Source organism: Pelodiscus sinensis, chromosome 18, assembly GCF_052426305.1.
Source record: "Pelodiscus sinensis isolate ZL-2025 chromosome 18, ASM5242630v1, whole genome shotgun sequence".
NCBI lineage: Eukaryota > Metazoa > Chordata > Testudines > Trionychidae > Pelodiscus > Pelodiscus sinensis.
Genome location: NC_143069.1, coordinates 27,647,808 through 27,664,021, shown reverse-complemented (window position 1 = coordinate 27,664,021; position 16,214 = coordinate 27,647,808). Strand labels below are relative to the sequence as shown.

General features: G+C 49.2%; 1 long non-coding RNA gene across 1 annotated transcript; it reads left to right on the top strand.

Annotated features, from left to right (window-relative positions):
* The first annotated feature begins 1,357 nt into the window (after positions 1-1,357).
* LOC149523336 (uncharacterized) lies at positions 1,358-5,271 on the top strand. The gene is made up of 3 exons (XR_016347083.1): positions 1,358-1,784; positions 4,397-4,435; positions 5,189-5,271. It is a non-coding gene; the product is annotated as an uncharacterized LOC149523336 (long non-coding RNA).
* The last annotated feature ends 10,943 nt before the right edge of the window (positions 5,272-16,214 follow it).

Sequence of the window (16,214 nt, the reverse complement as noted above, 5' to 3'; positions counted from 1 at the left end):
AGGAAACAGTGTTTCCCACAATGCACCTTCATCACAAGAAACTCATAGTCAGGGATGTTGTGAAACCCAAGTGTATAACAGGGAACAAAGACCAATTAGAGAAATTCACAGAGGGCAGATCCACCAATGGCAATGCACCAATACGACCTGCAACAGAAATCCATATTCGGGGGCTATGACTATACTGTGCATTGTTGTGCAATAAGATATGCAAATGAGGCACAGGGATGAATATCACTGCACCTCATTTGCATACCTAATTAGCCACCATTTTTGCAGCACGGGCTTTTGTGCAAGAAGGAGCAGTGTAGACTGCTCCTTTTTGCACAAAAAAACCCCTTCTTGTGTAGAGCCATTCTTCCTGAAAATAAGCAGCATAACAGCTCTGCACAAGAGGGGTTTTTTTTTGGCGCAAGAAAGAGTAGCCTAGACAACTTCTTCTTGCGCAAAAGCCTGGGCTGCAAAAATGGCGGCTCATTAGATATGCAAATTAGGTGCAGCGATATTCATCCCCGTGCTTCATTTGCATATCTTATTGCGCAACAGTGTGCAGTACAGACATAGCCCCAGGAGTCTTTACATCACTAACTGCCAGAACCAGAAGATGGATGAACCACATGATCGTTGCCTTGTTCTGTTCATTCCTTCTGAAGCACTTGACGGTAGCTACTGTCGGCAGACAGGATTCTGGTGGACTACTCATATGGCCCAATATGGCCATTCTTATATTCTTATAATTGCTTCTTTTAATTGTAGCACTTCATTTTTCTTGCCAGTGAGCCATGTCAGACTGACAGGGCGATGTTTATCTGTTTCATCCCCTCTTAACCTTTTCGAATTTTGGCACAACATTAGCTTTATATTGCTAAGGTCCTGGGCCCAGTCAATCCCCGGCCTTTGCATCTCTCTCAGCCAAACGAAGAACAGTACAGTTATCAGCATAGTCCCCATATTTCATGAGCTGCCAGTGTTCGCAGTTCCCCTTCACATAACCCCTGTGGGGCATGTTGGGTTTTAACTCCTTCCCTCTCCAGGTCTGATTGTTCTGTCATCACAGTGTCCCTCTCCCCTCCCGCCCTCTCCCCCTCCCTTACTCCAAGCCATATGCCTGGGCTGAGCAGGTCTGAGTCTATGTGAGAGGGAATCATGGCTCCTAGAGGCCTGGGCTGAGGGTTGGCAGGTAAAAGGTGACTGGACTGAAAGCTGATGCTGCCCGAGAAGGCCAGGAGCTCAGAACAGATGTTATAGATGCTAACGCTTCATTTGTAATAAATTCTCCCCCGCCTCCGCTTCAGCCCACAACTTTCTCTTGGGCAGGGATGCACAGGGTAGGCTGTGTAGGGCGGAGAGGTGAGAGAGAGACCAGCTCACACCTGCCCTCGTGTCTCCCACCTCGGGGGAGATCTGCAGGTGGAGCCAGTGAGAAAAAAGCGGAAACTGTCAAAAGGAATTTGATGTTTTCCAGGGAATGGATTTAGAAGTTCACTACAGCCCTCCCCGACGCAGAGACCAGCCATTGTGTGTGGGTGTGTGTGGGGGCTGGTGAATAATGTTTCCATTCTCACCTCACGGGGGAGGGCCCGTCTGGCCACAGACACGTCAGGTCCAATCTCAGACATGCTGCAAAAGCCCAGAGCCTGTCCGGGCTGGAAGGAGGGAAGAAAGGACCCGGGCCACAGAGCCCTGGTGGCTGCTCATCAGAGACCAAGTCTACATGCTGCTGTGGGATACTCAGGCTAAGCCACCGGCTCTCGGTCCCCCCATGATCCTGCTGTGGCTGCTCTGTGAGTTTGAAGTGGGCCCTTGGCGGAGGGGCTTGGAGGGAGGCAGGTTTATGGCTCTGCCTGGGCTGGGGAACATGGGGACCTGCCGCGGGTAGGTGGGGGGCAGTTTATGATAAAAATAGTTTAAACGAGCCGCTGAAGGTGGCTAATACTGATCTTCAAACAGTTTTTTCATTTGCTTTTGAAAGCTGCTTTGAAATTCATGAGCCAAAGTTTCTTACCAATTTCAGAGAGAATATTTACTCTTCAGAATATTTTTTGATAACTAGCCATTCTACTTCATTCAGGCTCTGTATTAGTATTGAGGTAGCCTCTGCCCTACAGCTGTATCTGCATGAACACTTGCAGGAGAGATAAAACTGATGTAACCCTCAGACTTTTTTGTTTTGTTTTGTCTTTAAAGCTCCATACAGTTTTTACTATTTGCTTGATAGGGATATAAGTGTGATAATACTTCAAATCCATACATTTCTCAGCAGAAAATTTAGGATTTTTTAGAACAAATAATGTGAATATTGGATGAACTTTAAATTGTCAGCCTCATCGTATGACTGAACCCCACATGGAATGGCAGTTAGAAGACAAGTGCCCTATAAATAGTAAGGCTTTTTGGCTGGCTTAGAGTCTTATAATGCCAATGAATTTAATGGAGCTATACCAATTTACACCAATGTTGGCTTTTGCCCTAAGACTTCGATCTTGAACATGCATAACTTTGCTCATGTGAGCAGTAACATTGAATTTAACAGTTATCTCTGTACACAATTGTTTGCGAGATTAAACTCTCCAATTTACACCTTACACATCTTTAAACACTCTAATCTGATCATGTAGAATATTGATATTACTATTAAATCCAATTCAAACTCCTCCTCTTGCCAACCATTCCTTTCTAGTGGGAACATTACACGATATGTCCCCACTCCATACCGCATTTGACAAAAAAATGCAAAGAACAGTAATATTTTATTACCCAGTGCAATTGTTTTGTTGGAATTATGTGGTTAACATGGAATTAGTGGCTGTAGGTGAGATTTTTAAAGCTGTCTGAGTGATGTAGGTGTGAAAAGGCCATTGAAAGCCGCAGGGGTTTAGCTTCCAAAATGGAACTGCATAAAAACACGCAAAAACACTTTAATGAAACCTTATAAAATTACAGAATTTTTGCCCTTTCATGAGATTCCAAATGGAAGTCTACTGTTGTATGAAAAAAAAAGGAATATTTTTGAAAGCTTTTGAAATGTAGATTAAAAAAAAAAGTTCAGTTCATCTAGTTTCCTTTTTTCCTCCCTCTGAATGCGGAAACATTAACAATGTCCAGTTCATTATGTTCAACCATGGTGATACCCACCAGGTATGGTGTTTAAACCCTTTCACCCAACTTGGGTACCTTAGGGTATGTCTACACTACCCTCCTAGTTCGAACTAGGAGGGTAATGTAGGCATACCGCACTTGCAAATGAAGCCCAGGATTTGAATTTCCCGGGCTTCATTTGCATAAGCGGGGAGGCCTAGTCCGAACTACCTAGTCCGAACTACTTAGTTCGAGCCCCGTGTAGCCGCGCTGCACGGGGTTCGAACCAACGGGGTTTTAAAAATGGCGGCTCCCCGCTTATGCAAATGAAGCCCAGGAAATTCAAATCCCGGGCTTCATTTGCAAGTGCGGTATGCCTACATTACCCCGCTAGTTCGAACTAGTGGGGTAGTGTAGACATACCCAGAGATAGTCCTGGTCACTCCACACATGGTAGAGCAAAGTTTTTTTTGCCTCTTTTCTCATTTCTGAGGGTTTTTTTCTGTTTCCTTTGACCACTCTGTATTTTTCTGAACTTCCTGAACTTTGAGAATGTTCCTCACTGTTGAGGATGGGATAACCAGGTTTGAACATAGTACCTAGGTGTGGTGATGGGGGTGACACAAAATACATAGATGATGCCTTTCTATTGATAGAAAAAACATTTCCTTTAAAAAAAAAAAGGCTTTAAAAATATTTGAACACATATTCTCTCCCCTTCCCAGATCTGTCCCTTAGGCACGTAGGAAATTCCAGGGGGACACACAGGTGGATGCTCAGATTCCACCTTCACGCCACCTGCTCTCATTCCACGGTGACCATGCAAGCTCCCAGAGAAAGAGGAATGAACCCTGGCATTTGAAATTTTTAGAACACCTTGGATTGAAAGCAGAGGCTGGCTTTGTGGATAAAGTTTTGGAACTGGTCTCAGAGGATCTTAGCTCAAATCCCATTTCTGCCAATCACATCCAGAGGCAAACCACTGTATCCTTCTGTGCCCCACTTCTCCTTCTGGGAAATGAGGATAATACCCCTCCTCCTCCCTCTACGGATCTAATAGGGGCTCTCTTGTACCTTCTGGGATTCACATGGGATCTTGTAAACGACACAGTAACCGATGGATACAGTGAAGGCTCTTAATCCTGATGGATATGGATCCAACAGCAGGGTGAGGGTCTATGGATCTTGTAATACCCCTAACCTGGGATTTCCTGAATTGCTTTGGCTTAATTATCAATGATACTGTCACTCCAGCAGAGCTATGTTATAGTTGGAGCTGTTGTGTCTGCCACTCACCCCCCTTTGCTATCTGGTGCAGGTGCCGGGGTCACAGGTCAGGAACCCTGCAGCTCCCCTGGTGAGTAGGAGCACCAGAGACATGGAAGAAGGGAAAACATAGATAGGAGTGATCCCCCGGACAATTGCAATGGGAGCGTGGATGGGGAAGAGTAGAGGGGAGACGGGGGGAATGTCTCTCACAGGATTCCTGCCTGAAATCCTGGGGCTCACACTGTAAATGGAGTTTTTCACAGTGTCAGACCACAACCGTTACTGGGCCAAATCTCCCTCAGCTGTAAATCATCATAACTCTGCTGGCTCCAGTGGCAAAGGGCCAATTCAAACCAGCCAGGGCTCTGGCCCAGGGTAATTGGAACACTTGTGATGGCTGGCCAGATCCAGCTAAGAGCAGCATCACACTTGAATTAAGGGACATCTATGTGGGTGAGACTCAAGTTAGGAGCAACCTTTGAGTCATAACTTGAGTTAATGTTGCAGGGAGACAAGCCCTTTGTATCCCCTCAGGGGCATGTTTTAGAGTGCGTCTACTCTGCAATGCCCCACCAGCAGTGAGTTCACTCTGGATTGTGGCCTAGTACTAGACATCTTTCTATATGTGAACATACTCCCATTTTGATTTGAGCCCCAGCTGTAAAACCCTCCCTGCTGGCTGGCTCTCACAGCCTGAGGACCAGTCTAAGCCGGAATACCTACTCTGCAATATTTAGCCCCCAAGAGTGACCCTGCAAACATGAGCCAATTGTTCTGGACTCCGAGACTTGTGAGGATTTTGTGGTGTAGTCCTGCCCTTAATCCCTCTTTCTTGTTGCAGGTGACTTCCCTTCTCCTAAAATCTTCCTGAGCAACGCTTCAGCTCAGGTGGGGGACTCTGTCTTGGCCATGTGTTCACTTCCTGATAGCAGTGTGGCTGAACTAGTTATTTTCTGTCAGGACGGCAAACAGCTCTCCAGCCAATTGACCACACCAGGCCAGTTACTGTATCAGTATGCCATCCCTGTGCAGCACTCAGGTCAGTTGAGATGTATGTACCAGTACAGGAATGACCAGAAGCAGGTGAAGAACTCTCGTCTCAGTCTCCCCCAGACTTTGCATGTAACAGGTGAGTTGTGGGACCCCAACACAATGGGAGGTTGAGGAAGGGAATAGCTGGCTGGTATCGGGCATTTTAGAATGATGGTGGCTTCACGCCTGGGGACCCAGTAATGATGAGGCAGGTGTTGGGTGCCGAAATGGCTCAGGATTGTGCTCAGCCTATTAGGTTTGTTTACCTAAGTTCCAATCCCTCCCCTTGGCCTCAAAGTTGAAAATAAGCTGGTGTGCCCCATTGCGGCGCTCCGGTAAGAGCTCAGCTGTGGGGCAGAGCTATGCATGCTGCCAGCTACCTTACACAAGTAACCTTCCCTTGCTTGTGCTGGGTATGAGTGGCCTTTCCCCCCCTTCTACCTTCTTCCCGCACAAGAGCCGAAACCACTCCCGCCATGGCCTCTAGTCTCAATACAGGATGGCTGGGGATGGGGGGAGGAGTGAGGTCCCAGCCCCAGTTTATCTTAGCCAGCACCCACAGATCCTGGGCAGTCCAGCATAGCTCAGGCACCATGCCGGCCAGACCTGGGGGTCCGGTAACCAGGCAACACGATGGCCACACTCCAGCCTGCTCTTGGGATCTGGCAGCTGGGCAGCATAGTAGCTGCACTTCCATCCTCAAGCTCCTCTCAACTCCTGGCCTGAGCTCCACACACAATACCCTGCCCTGAACTCCCACCTGCATCCCACACTTAAACATTTCTTACAGGTATTCTCCTATGGCAACCACCAAATCCCCTGCTCTGAGACCGCTCCCCAAAGAGGGGGCTGCCATAGGACAGTACCTGTCAGAAACATAAATTACTTCACCCCTGCTGGCCGGTCTGTTGGTCTCATCCACCCACCGTGTTTTGACATTGGAACATGGACTGACTGCGCCGCTCTCAACACCACGAGACCTAGATTTGACCTTCAGATGCTAGCGTGTTACTATTGACCGTTATTATTATTACACCCCCTGAAAATTGTTCCGCTGACGCCAATGGAGCGATATTGATTTACATCCACTGGGAATCAGGCCCATTGACGCAAGTGCAGTCACACTGAGGTACACCAACTCAGGGATGTCAAAATTCCGCCATCATGTCAGCTCTGGAGGTTATCGCATAGCTGAGTCACTGCCTCTAAAGATTCAGCTCTGAGGGGCCAACGTGGTGTGATTTTGTGTGTTTATTGCCCAGACAGGAGTGCTCATTCCAGCGACGCTGAGGAGAACAGTAGCAGCAGCTCTGAGAATTCTAATGGTAAATAATTTCTGTTCACTAATAGCCACATTCCCCACCTGCTTCATGCAGTGGAAAGATTTTCCCTGAGCATGAGAAGGAGGCGTCCTGTTCTTGTCTTGTCCTTGATGGCCCCCAGATAAATGTTGCCCGCTAGCCTGTCCTGCAGTAGAGAGTCTGGTGGCATCATCTCCCAAGGCCAGCATGAGGGGTGGGCTGCACAGAAAATCTATGAGGAATTCCATTAACACCCTTTTCCAGGAAAAATTGAGGCTTTGACCAAATGAAGAATTTTGTGGCAAAATCTGGCTTTCCTTGGAAATCTTCCATTTTTGTTTTTGGCCAGTAGATTGAAAAGTGAAAGTCTTTGGCGGGCAATTTCTTGTTTTTCGGTGATTTCCTACTCCCTGAAAATAAGAAAAAACCCACAAAGATTTTGATATTTGGGGAAAAGTTGAAATTTTCCCACCACAAGTCTTGACAAAACCAACTTTGTTTTTTCATTACAGTTTTCTATAGAAAACAAAACAAGCTATTTGATAACCAGTTTTAGGACCTATGTTTTCAGGTCTTCTCCTACCCAGATGGCCTTCCCACCAGCCATTGCAATTACCTTCCCACCAGTTCTAAGCAATGACTGTCTAAATATACATGTGGAAAAAGCAATGAGAGCTGGGCTTGGAGATGTGCGCAGTGCTGCTCCAGCTGAGCCAGACCCCCTACCTGCCAAGAAAGACTTTGTCAGAAATGTAATTGTAGAAATGCAAATGTGCGCAAGATCCTCTTCTGGGCTGGATCTGGCCTGCAGACCACCCTACCAGGACTCCTGATATGTTCCAGGGCTTGACATATTTCCTTTCATCTGGATCCTGCGCTCCAGCTTGGTCCTTCTCCTCCTGGTGTCTGCTCCAATCATCACCACTGTCCTGAAGAGAAAAAGCCATCGCTCGGCCTGAGATGCCAGACCAGAGTTCCATGGGGATGTAAAATGGTCTCGTCCCTTCCACCTCATTGTGTTGTCAGCCTTGTTCCTCCGTCTCCCCGGTTCCCCATACATTTTCTCTGTGCTGTTTCCAACCCACCCGTTTTGTTCTAGACTCCTCCCTACAGTCTTCTGTGATGGAGTCTCTGGGCCTTGGTCTTATCAACATGTGCTCCCTCCCACACCATGATTTTGTCGGGACAAGCTGCAAACCACTGGCAGACACTGCACTTACACGGACACCCACAGGAAAGGGCACATCCAAATGTATTACATGGATGCTTTTGCCAGCCACTCATGAACCAGCAATAGAGAGGCTCTAGCCAATTTCCCCAGCTCCCCAACTCAGGAACCTAATGTGCTTGGGGCTGAAGTCAAAACCAAGTCCCACCACTGGGTGACAGGCTCAGGTTATAAGTCCCCTGTCTGGGGCTGAAGGCCTGGGGCTTTCCCTTTGGCAAAGCTGGTGGTGGTAGGGTATGGGCTGGCTTAGCCTTCAGACTCCCCTCATGGGAGGTGTAGTAATTGTAGTTGTCAGAAGGAGGCTCAGTGCAATGAAGTTTGAGGACCAGTGGTCTGGGGGTTACCGTGGCAACAGAAAAGACTGAGGCCTTGTCTCATGTTCAAACCCTAAGGAAAATGAGACTGACATGATCCAGGAGTCCTCAGGCAGGTAGGGATTTGGCCATGCCCCACACAGCAAACCCAAGGATGGTCCTTCAGTAGTGGAAGCACTGAGTCTGGTTTGGTTACATATGGCAAATCCGTGGACAGTCACTGAGATGGGCCCCAGTTTATATTTTGGACACTGGGCAGTGCGCACACCGGGAGTGAGGCACAGGCCCCGCCCCAAGGATCTTTTCATTTAGGTATAGCAGAAAACCAAAAATTGGGAGGGCAAACTAAGGCACAAATCAATAGAGTGACCTGTCCACAGCCACAAACAAAAGGAAGCATTTTTTCATACAGTGCACTGTCCAGTTGCAGAACTCCTTGCCAGAGGATATGTTTAAGGCCAACACCATAACAGGGTATAAAAAGAATTAGATTTATTTGTGGAGAATTTGCCCATGCCTGGCTATTAGGCACACGGGGAATATGCCCATCCACAGCTATTAGCCAGAATGGGGAGGATTGGTGTCCTTAGCCTCTGTTGTGTAGAAGCTGGGAATGGGTGACAGGGGATGTATCACTTAATGATTCCCTGTTCTGTTCATTCCCTCTGGGGAACCTGGCATTGGTCACTGTCAGCAGACAGGACACTGGGCTAGATGGCCCTTTGGTCTGACCCTGTATTACTGTTCTTATGTTCTTATCAGTTCCCTGTTCTCTTGGCTATTTACCACTCCCTCTATGTTTGTGTCATCTACAAACTTTTTCAGTGATTATTTTTTATTCTTTTATGTTATTAATAAAAAATATAAATTGTTTAGAGCCAGGAACTGAGCCCTGGGGGCCCCACTGGAAACATTCCCACTCTAAATTTTCAGATTTATCGACCAACCAGTGTTTAATCTACGTCACCTTTATATCATTTGAGCTTTTATTTTAAATAAAAATGTGATACCTACTCAAATGCCTTACAGTAATTGAAGTTTATTATCTCAGCTCTACTACTTTTACTAATCAAACTAGAAATCTTATAAAAATGGTATCAGGTTAATTTGAAAGGAACTGTTCTCCACAAATTGATGCCATTCGATGTAAGTTATAGTCATTATATGAACTTAGATGGAGCTAGCAAACAGAAGGGCTATGTCTAGATTGCATCACTTTTTCGTAAAAGGGATGCAAATTAGACGTATCGCAATTGCTAATGAAGCGGGGATTTAAATCTTCCCCGCTTCATTAGCATAAAAATGGCTGCCGGTTTTTTTCGGCACAGCTTTGCAGGAAAAAAGCGCCAGTCTAGACGCCGATCTTTTGGAAAATAAAGCCTTTTCCGAAAGATCCCTTATCCCTCTTAAAGTAAGGGATAAGAGATCTTTCAGAAAAGGCTTTGTTTTCTGAAAGATCCGCGTCTAGACTGGCGCTTTTTTCCGGCAAAGCTCCTTGCCGAAAAAAAGCGGCAGCCATTTTTATGCTAATGAAGTGGGGGGAGATTTAAATCCCCGCTTCAATAGCAATTGTGATGCGTTTAATTTGCATCCCTTTTACGAAAAAGTGATGCAATCTAGATGTAGCCGAGAAGTAAAAAATGGGGGAGTTTTGCAAGGGGTCGTCCAAGGGAAGAAGCTGCAATTACACCATCTTTGGGGAGAAGTGGGGGTGCATCTACACTGCACTGTAACTCGAAATGATCTATGCAACTTGATGCTATTTGAAAATAGTTTATTTTTATGCAGCGCCAAATTTCAAAATAAATCGCTATTCCGAAATGTCCCTTACAGTGATGAGGGGATTGAGCATTAGAAGTATGGACACTTGGGTTTGTGATGACTGGGAGAACCTTTGTGAAATCAGGAGTCTATCCAGGATGGGTGAGTTCGACCTGCATCAAAATGGGACCAGATTGCTGGCATATAAAATTAAAAAGATTCTCAAGGAGTTTTTACCTAAAGGGGGCGGAAAGCCTGCAAGTGTGAAGGAGCACAATGCTTGGGCCGAGATGTCTTCTAAGGAAGAATCTATTAATGGGGATTGTCTATATTCTAGCAAAGAGAAGATGACAGATGTCGATAAAGTACAGTTAGGAACTATCAAATGAGGAGTAATCACATTCAATTACATCACATGAAGGCCATTAACTAAACACAGACAAATTTCAAACAAACGCTAAACATCTGATTATTTAGATTGGTGACCTTGGTTGCCTGGTATTCTAACATGCACACCAAATTAAAAAGAAAAAAATAAACAGTAAGAGTACAAAAACAAAATCGTACCATGGCTAACCAGTTGAGTAAAAGAGGTGTGGTAACAGACAAAACCACAAAACAAAACAAAAAAAACCCTATTTAAAATTAGAAATTAAGCGCCCCTGAAAAAAACAGAATCATAGAATCGTACAACCATAGAACTTGAAGAGACCTTAGAAGGTTATCAAGTCCAGCCCCCTGCTTTAGGCAGGACCAATCCCAACTAAATCAACCCAGCCATGGCTTTGTCAAGCCAAGACTTAAAAACTCCTAGGGATGGAGACTCCACTACTTCCCTAGGTAACCCATTCCAGTGTTTTAGTGAAATAGTTTTTCATAATATCCAACCTGGACCTCTCCCACTGCAATTTGAGACCATTGTTCCTTATTCTGCCATCCGTCACTACTGAGAACAGTGTTTCTCCAGCCTCTTTGGAACCTCCCTTCAGGAAGTTGAAGGCTGCTATCAATTCCCCCTTCACTCTTTTCTTCTGCAGACTAAATTGACCCAGATCCCTCAGCCTCTCCTCGTAGGTCATATGCTCCAGCCCCCTAATCATTTTGATTCCCCTATGCTGGACCCTCTCCAATACATCCACATCCTTTTTGGAGTGGGGGGCCCAGAACTGGGCACAATACTCCAGACGTGGCCTTACCAGAGCCAAATAAAGGGGAATAATAACATTTGTGGATCTTCTGGCAATGCTCCGATTAATGCAACCTAATATGCCAGTAGTGTTTCTCTGCACCCTCCTGCAGGTCGTCCACGCAATCAACGACGTCCTGCTCCCAACAGTCATCCGCCTGCGTGATGTGGATGCTACCATGGCCTGCTTCGCTGCCCTCGGGTTCCCCAACTGTGGGGGAGCCCTGGATGCAACCCACATCCCTGTCCGGGCCCCGGAGCATTGAGCGGCCCATTTTATGAACAGGAAGGGGTACTGCTCGATTGTCCTCCAGGCCCTCGTGGACCACGTTGGCCGCTTCTTAGACGTTTATGCGGGCTGGTCCGGCAGGGCACACGACTCCTGCATCCTCCGGAGTGCACCTTCGGCTGCTTGAAAGCCCGCTTCCGGTGTTTGCTCACCCGTCTCGAGATGGGTGAGCGGAATGTCATGGAGGTAGTGGCTGCGTGCTGCGTGCTCCACAATCTTGTGGAGTGGAGTGGGGAGGCCTTCCTCCCCGCATGGATAGCAGCCAAGGGCCAGGGCTATGAACAGTCCCTCACAGCTGCCATCCACCAGGCGCACCAAGATGGGGTGCGCATCCGGGAGGCCCTAATGGACATGTTCGCCCAGGCCCCATAGTAGGGTCGCCTCGGTCTCCCTTTACAACTCCCTCCCTTTTCCTCCCCTTTCCCCTCCTCTTACTTCCCAATAAACACCAAACACAAGTTTTGTTTTGAACTTAGGGTTCAAACTTGTATGTTTTTATTTACAAGGGGGAGAGGCGGAGGAGATCTTAAACTGAGAGGGGGAGGAGCTACTCCTCGGAGGGGTAGCCCCTCGGAGGGGGCGGACCTGCACATGGGGGGCAGGCCGCATTGGGGCAGGCTGCACGGGGAGGTGGGCCGGAGGGGCAGGAAGAGCAGGAGCGGGAGGGGCAGGAGGGGCCATTGCAGGAGCGGCAGGAGCAGAAGGGGCCATTGCAGGAGCAGGAGGAGCAGGGACAGGAGCAGGAGAGGCCATTGCAGGAGGGGGCGGGGGCAGTGCTAGGGGAGGGATGGCGGGGGTATGGGGCAAGGTGATGCCATAGTGGATGGCATGGCCAGTGTGGGCGGTGAGGGTGGCGATCGAATCCGCCATGCGGACGCATTGGGCCTGGAAGGCGCCCCAGGCCTCCTGGCACCACTGCAGGTCCGACTCCACGCGTCGAGTGGTGGCTGCCTCGACATGCTCAGTGGCCTGCACGTGGCGCCGAAGGAGCTGGTCCTGGTGGCGGAGCCGCTGCCTCGGTGGTTGGGTGGCTGGGGGTGCTGCTCCTGCCGCTGCTGCTGCAGGACTAGAGGGTCCCCAGCTTGTGCTTGGTCCCGCTGCAGGGAAGAGAAGAAAGGACGGGTCAGTCAGGCAGCCAAGCCACTGTCCCCACACCTCATGCCCTCCACCCCATAGCCCAGGTGACACCAAAGTAGTGTGGCTTGGGCCCACTCGGTTACCCCCCTGCCCCTCCCCCGTATTGTATATTTGCATACAGGAGCGCCTCTTGAGTAGGGTCCTCTTCCATGTATTGTAACCAACGGTCTGTATCCTGGACCCATGGAGGGTGGGAGGGTGCATGTGTTGTGTTCACCTGTGGAACTCCCTGCCAGTGGAGGCTGTGAGGCTTTGGGCTAATCACTGGTGTTTGACAGGGAGTGAGATGAATCCCCACACAGTGCCTGGGAGCACATATGGCAGACAGGGTCTGGGCTCTCAGATCCCCATCGTGTGGGATGTCTCCTGGACAGAACCAGGGGAGACTGGGGAGTGTACCAACCTTGCAGCAAAACTCTGGCGGTCCTAGGGCCGACCCGAGCCCTTCCCCCCCCCCCCCCCGTTAGCTCTCACACATGTAGCCCAGGGACATCTGTGGCTGCAGTGGGGACTTCCTTCGGGGAGCCAGTCAAGGCACCAGGAGCAAGCTCGGGGCTCGGTGGGGGCCACGCTCACAGGGCTGTGACGCTGTAGTTTTCCCACGAGCAGCTGGCTGTGCCTCACCGCCAGGCATGGGACAGTATGCCGTTCTGCGTGCTGTACCCTTGTGGAGGTGCGGGCTCTGGCCTGAGTCCCTGGGACCCTGGCTGCTTCCAGCCGGCATCCACCCTTTCCCCCCTGGTCCTGCCGGATGTGTGTGAGCAGCACGTTCCCAGGCTTGCCCTGCAGCTGCCTGCCATGGCCACATCCCGCTCGGTCACCAGGCTGCACGTGCTTGCACATGCTGCTTTCTGCCTAATGCTACACAGCGTGCAGCTCACGCGGCCTGAGTGACATGCTCTCACCCCTCCCCACCGCCGGGGCTCCTGGCTCCCCCTCCGCCCTTGTGAGTGCAAAGTGTAACACTCACCAGTGGATCCTTCCCCGGCCTCTGAGGATGCGCAGGAGACATCAGGGCTGCCGGAGGGGTCTGCAGGGTGGCAATGCCGGCCTCGTCCTCCGACGCACTGCTGCTGTCTCCTTCCCCCGCCTCGGTGGTCCTGGTGATGGGGGGTGCATGCTGCTGTCCACAGGGACTTCCAGTGCCTCTGGTGCTGGCTGGCCCAGGATAGTGTGGAGCTGTTGGTAATGGGAGCAGGTGTCAGCTCCTGCCCCCTGGCTCTCACCGGCCTGGACGTAGCCCAAGCGCAGCTCCTTTACTTTAGCCCGGACTTGCTCCAGGGTCCAGGCTGGACGGCCCTGCTAGGCGAGCGCCTGGGCCATGCGGGAAAAGATCTCGGCATTCCGGCACCGGGAGTGGGTCTCATGCAGGTTCTCCTCCTCCTGCCAGAGGTCCAGGAGGGCTTCCAGCTCCCCTGAGGACCAGGATGGGGCCCTTCTTTTTCTGACCCTGGGGGCCTCCTGTGCTGGGGGTGCAGGTGGCTGATCCCCTCCTGGAGCTGCCATTGTGCTTGGGGGCGGGAGTGTCTGATGGATGGCAGGGGCCATGTGGCAGAGCTGTGGCCAGAGGGCTCGTGTCTTGTGACCTCAGCAGCCTGCGTCTGCTTTAAGGAGGCTCGGATTACCAGGAAGTCCGAGAGCTGATTGTGGCAACGGAGCCTCCGAGCGTCCAGAGGGTTTTTTTCCGTTTAGCCTGCTTGTGCGCAAAACGTCTTAGATGCCTGTCTACACTGGCCTTTTTGTGCAAAAACATTTCCGCAAGAGGGCTTTTTCCCAAATGGGAACGTCAAAGCATTTGCGCAAGAAGCACTGATTTTGGACAGTAGAACGTCAGTGCTTTTGTGCAAAAACAAGCGGCCAGTGTAGACAGCTGGCAAGTTTTTGCGCAAAAGCGGTTGCTTTTGTGCAAAATCTTGCCAGTCTAGACACACCCTTCAAGTGATAAAAGAGATATTCAAGGGGAATATGATAGACATGTATAAATCACGAATGGTGTGTAGAAAGTAAATAAGTATCGGATGTGTAGAAAGTATAGGTATCAGGTATAAAACAAGCAAAAGGAAGCAGTGTTTCCCACAATGCAGGTTCATCCCAAGAAACTCATAGTCAGGGATGTTGTGAAACCCGAGTGTATAAGAGAGAACAAAAACCAGTTAGAGAAATTCACAGAGGGCAGATCCACCAATGGCTATGCAAATATGACCTGCACCAGAAATCCATATTTGGGGGCTATGTCTACACTGCGCATTGTTGTGTAATACGATATGCAAATAAGGCACGGGGATGAAAATCACTTCACCTCATTTGCATAACTAATGAGCCACCATTTTTGCAGCACAGGCTTTTACGTAAGAAGGAGCTATCTCGACTGTTCCTTTTTGCTCAAAAAACCCCTCTTGTGCAGAGCCATTCTTCCTGAAAATCAGAGGCGTAACGGCTCTGCGCAAGAGGTGTTTCTTTGGGCAAGAAGGAGCAGTCTAGACACCTTCTTCTTGCGCAAAAGGCCGTGCCGCAAACATGGTGGCTCATTAGGTATGCAAATGAGGTGCAGCGATATTCATCCCCATGCCTCATTTGCATATCTTATTGCGCAACAGTGCGCAGTGTAGACATAGCCCCAGGAGTCTTTACATCTCTAACTGCCAGAACCTGAAGACTGGATGAACCACTTGATAGTTGCCTGTTCTGTTCATTCCTTCTGAAGCTCTTGACTCTAGCCACTGTCGGTAGACAGGATCTGGTGGACTACTGGTTTGGCCCAATATGGCCGTTCTTACATTCTTATAATTGCTTCCTTTAATTGTAGCCCTCCATTTTTTTTGCCAGGGGGCCATGTCAGACTGACAGGGCGATGTTTATCTGTGTCATCCCCTCTTATCCTTTTAGACTTTTGGCACAACATTAGCTTTATAATGCTAAGGTTCTGGGCCCAGTCAATCCCCGACTTTTGTATCACTCCCAGCCAAACGAAGTACAGTACAGAGACTATGTACTGGGGTTATCAGCACAGTCTCCATATTTCATGAGTTGCCAGTATTCCAAGTTCCCCTTCACATAACCCTTATGATGCTTGTTGGGTTTTATCTCCTTTACTTTCCTGGTCTGGTTGTTCTGTAGCCACAGTGCGTTTCTCCCCCCTTCTCCCCCTCTCCCGAGCCATATGCCTGGGCCGAGCAGGTCTGGATCTATGTGAGAGGGAAACATGGCTCCTAGAGGCCTGGGCTGAGGGTTGACAGTGAAAAGGTGACTGGAGTGAAAGCTGATGTTGCCTGAGCGGGCCAGGAGCTCAGAACAGAAGTTATTGACCCTAACGCATCATTTGTAATAAATTCACCCACCACACAACTTTCTCTTTGTTAGGGATGCACGAGGCAGGCTTTGGAGGGCGGAGAGGCTGAGCCAGATACCAGCTCACACCTGCCCTCGTGTCTCCCATCTCGGAGGAGATCTGCAGGTGGAGCTAGTGGGGAAAAAGCGGAAACTGTCAAAAGGAATTTGATGTTTTCCAGGGAATGGATTTAGAAGTTCACTACAGCCCTCCCCGACGCAGAGACCAGCCATTGTGTGTGGGTGTGTGTGGGGGGCGGTGAATAATGTTTCCATTCTCACCTCAGGGGGG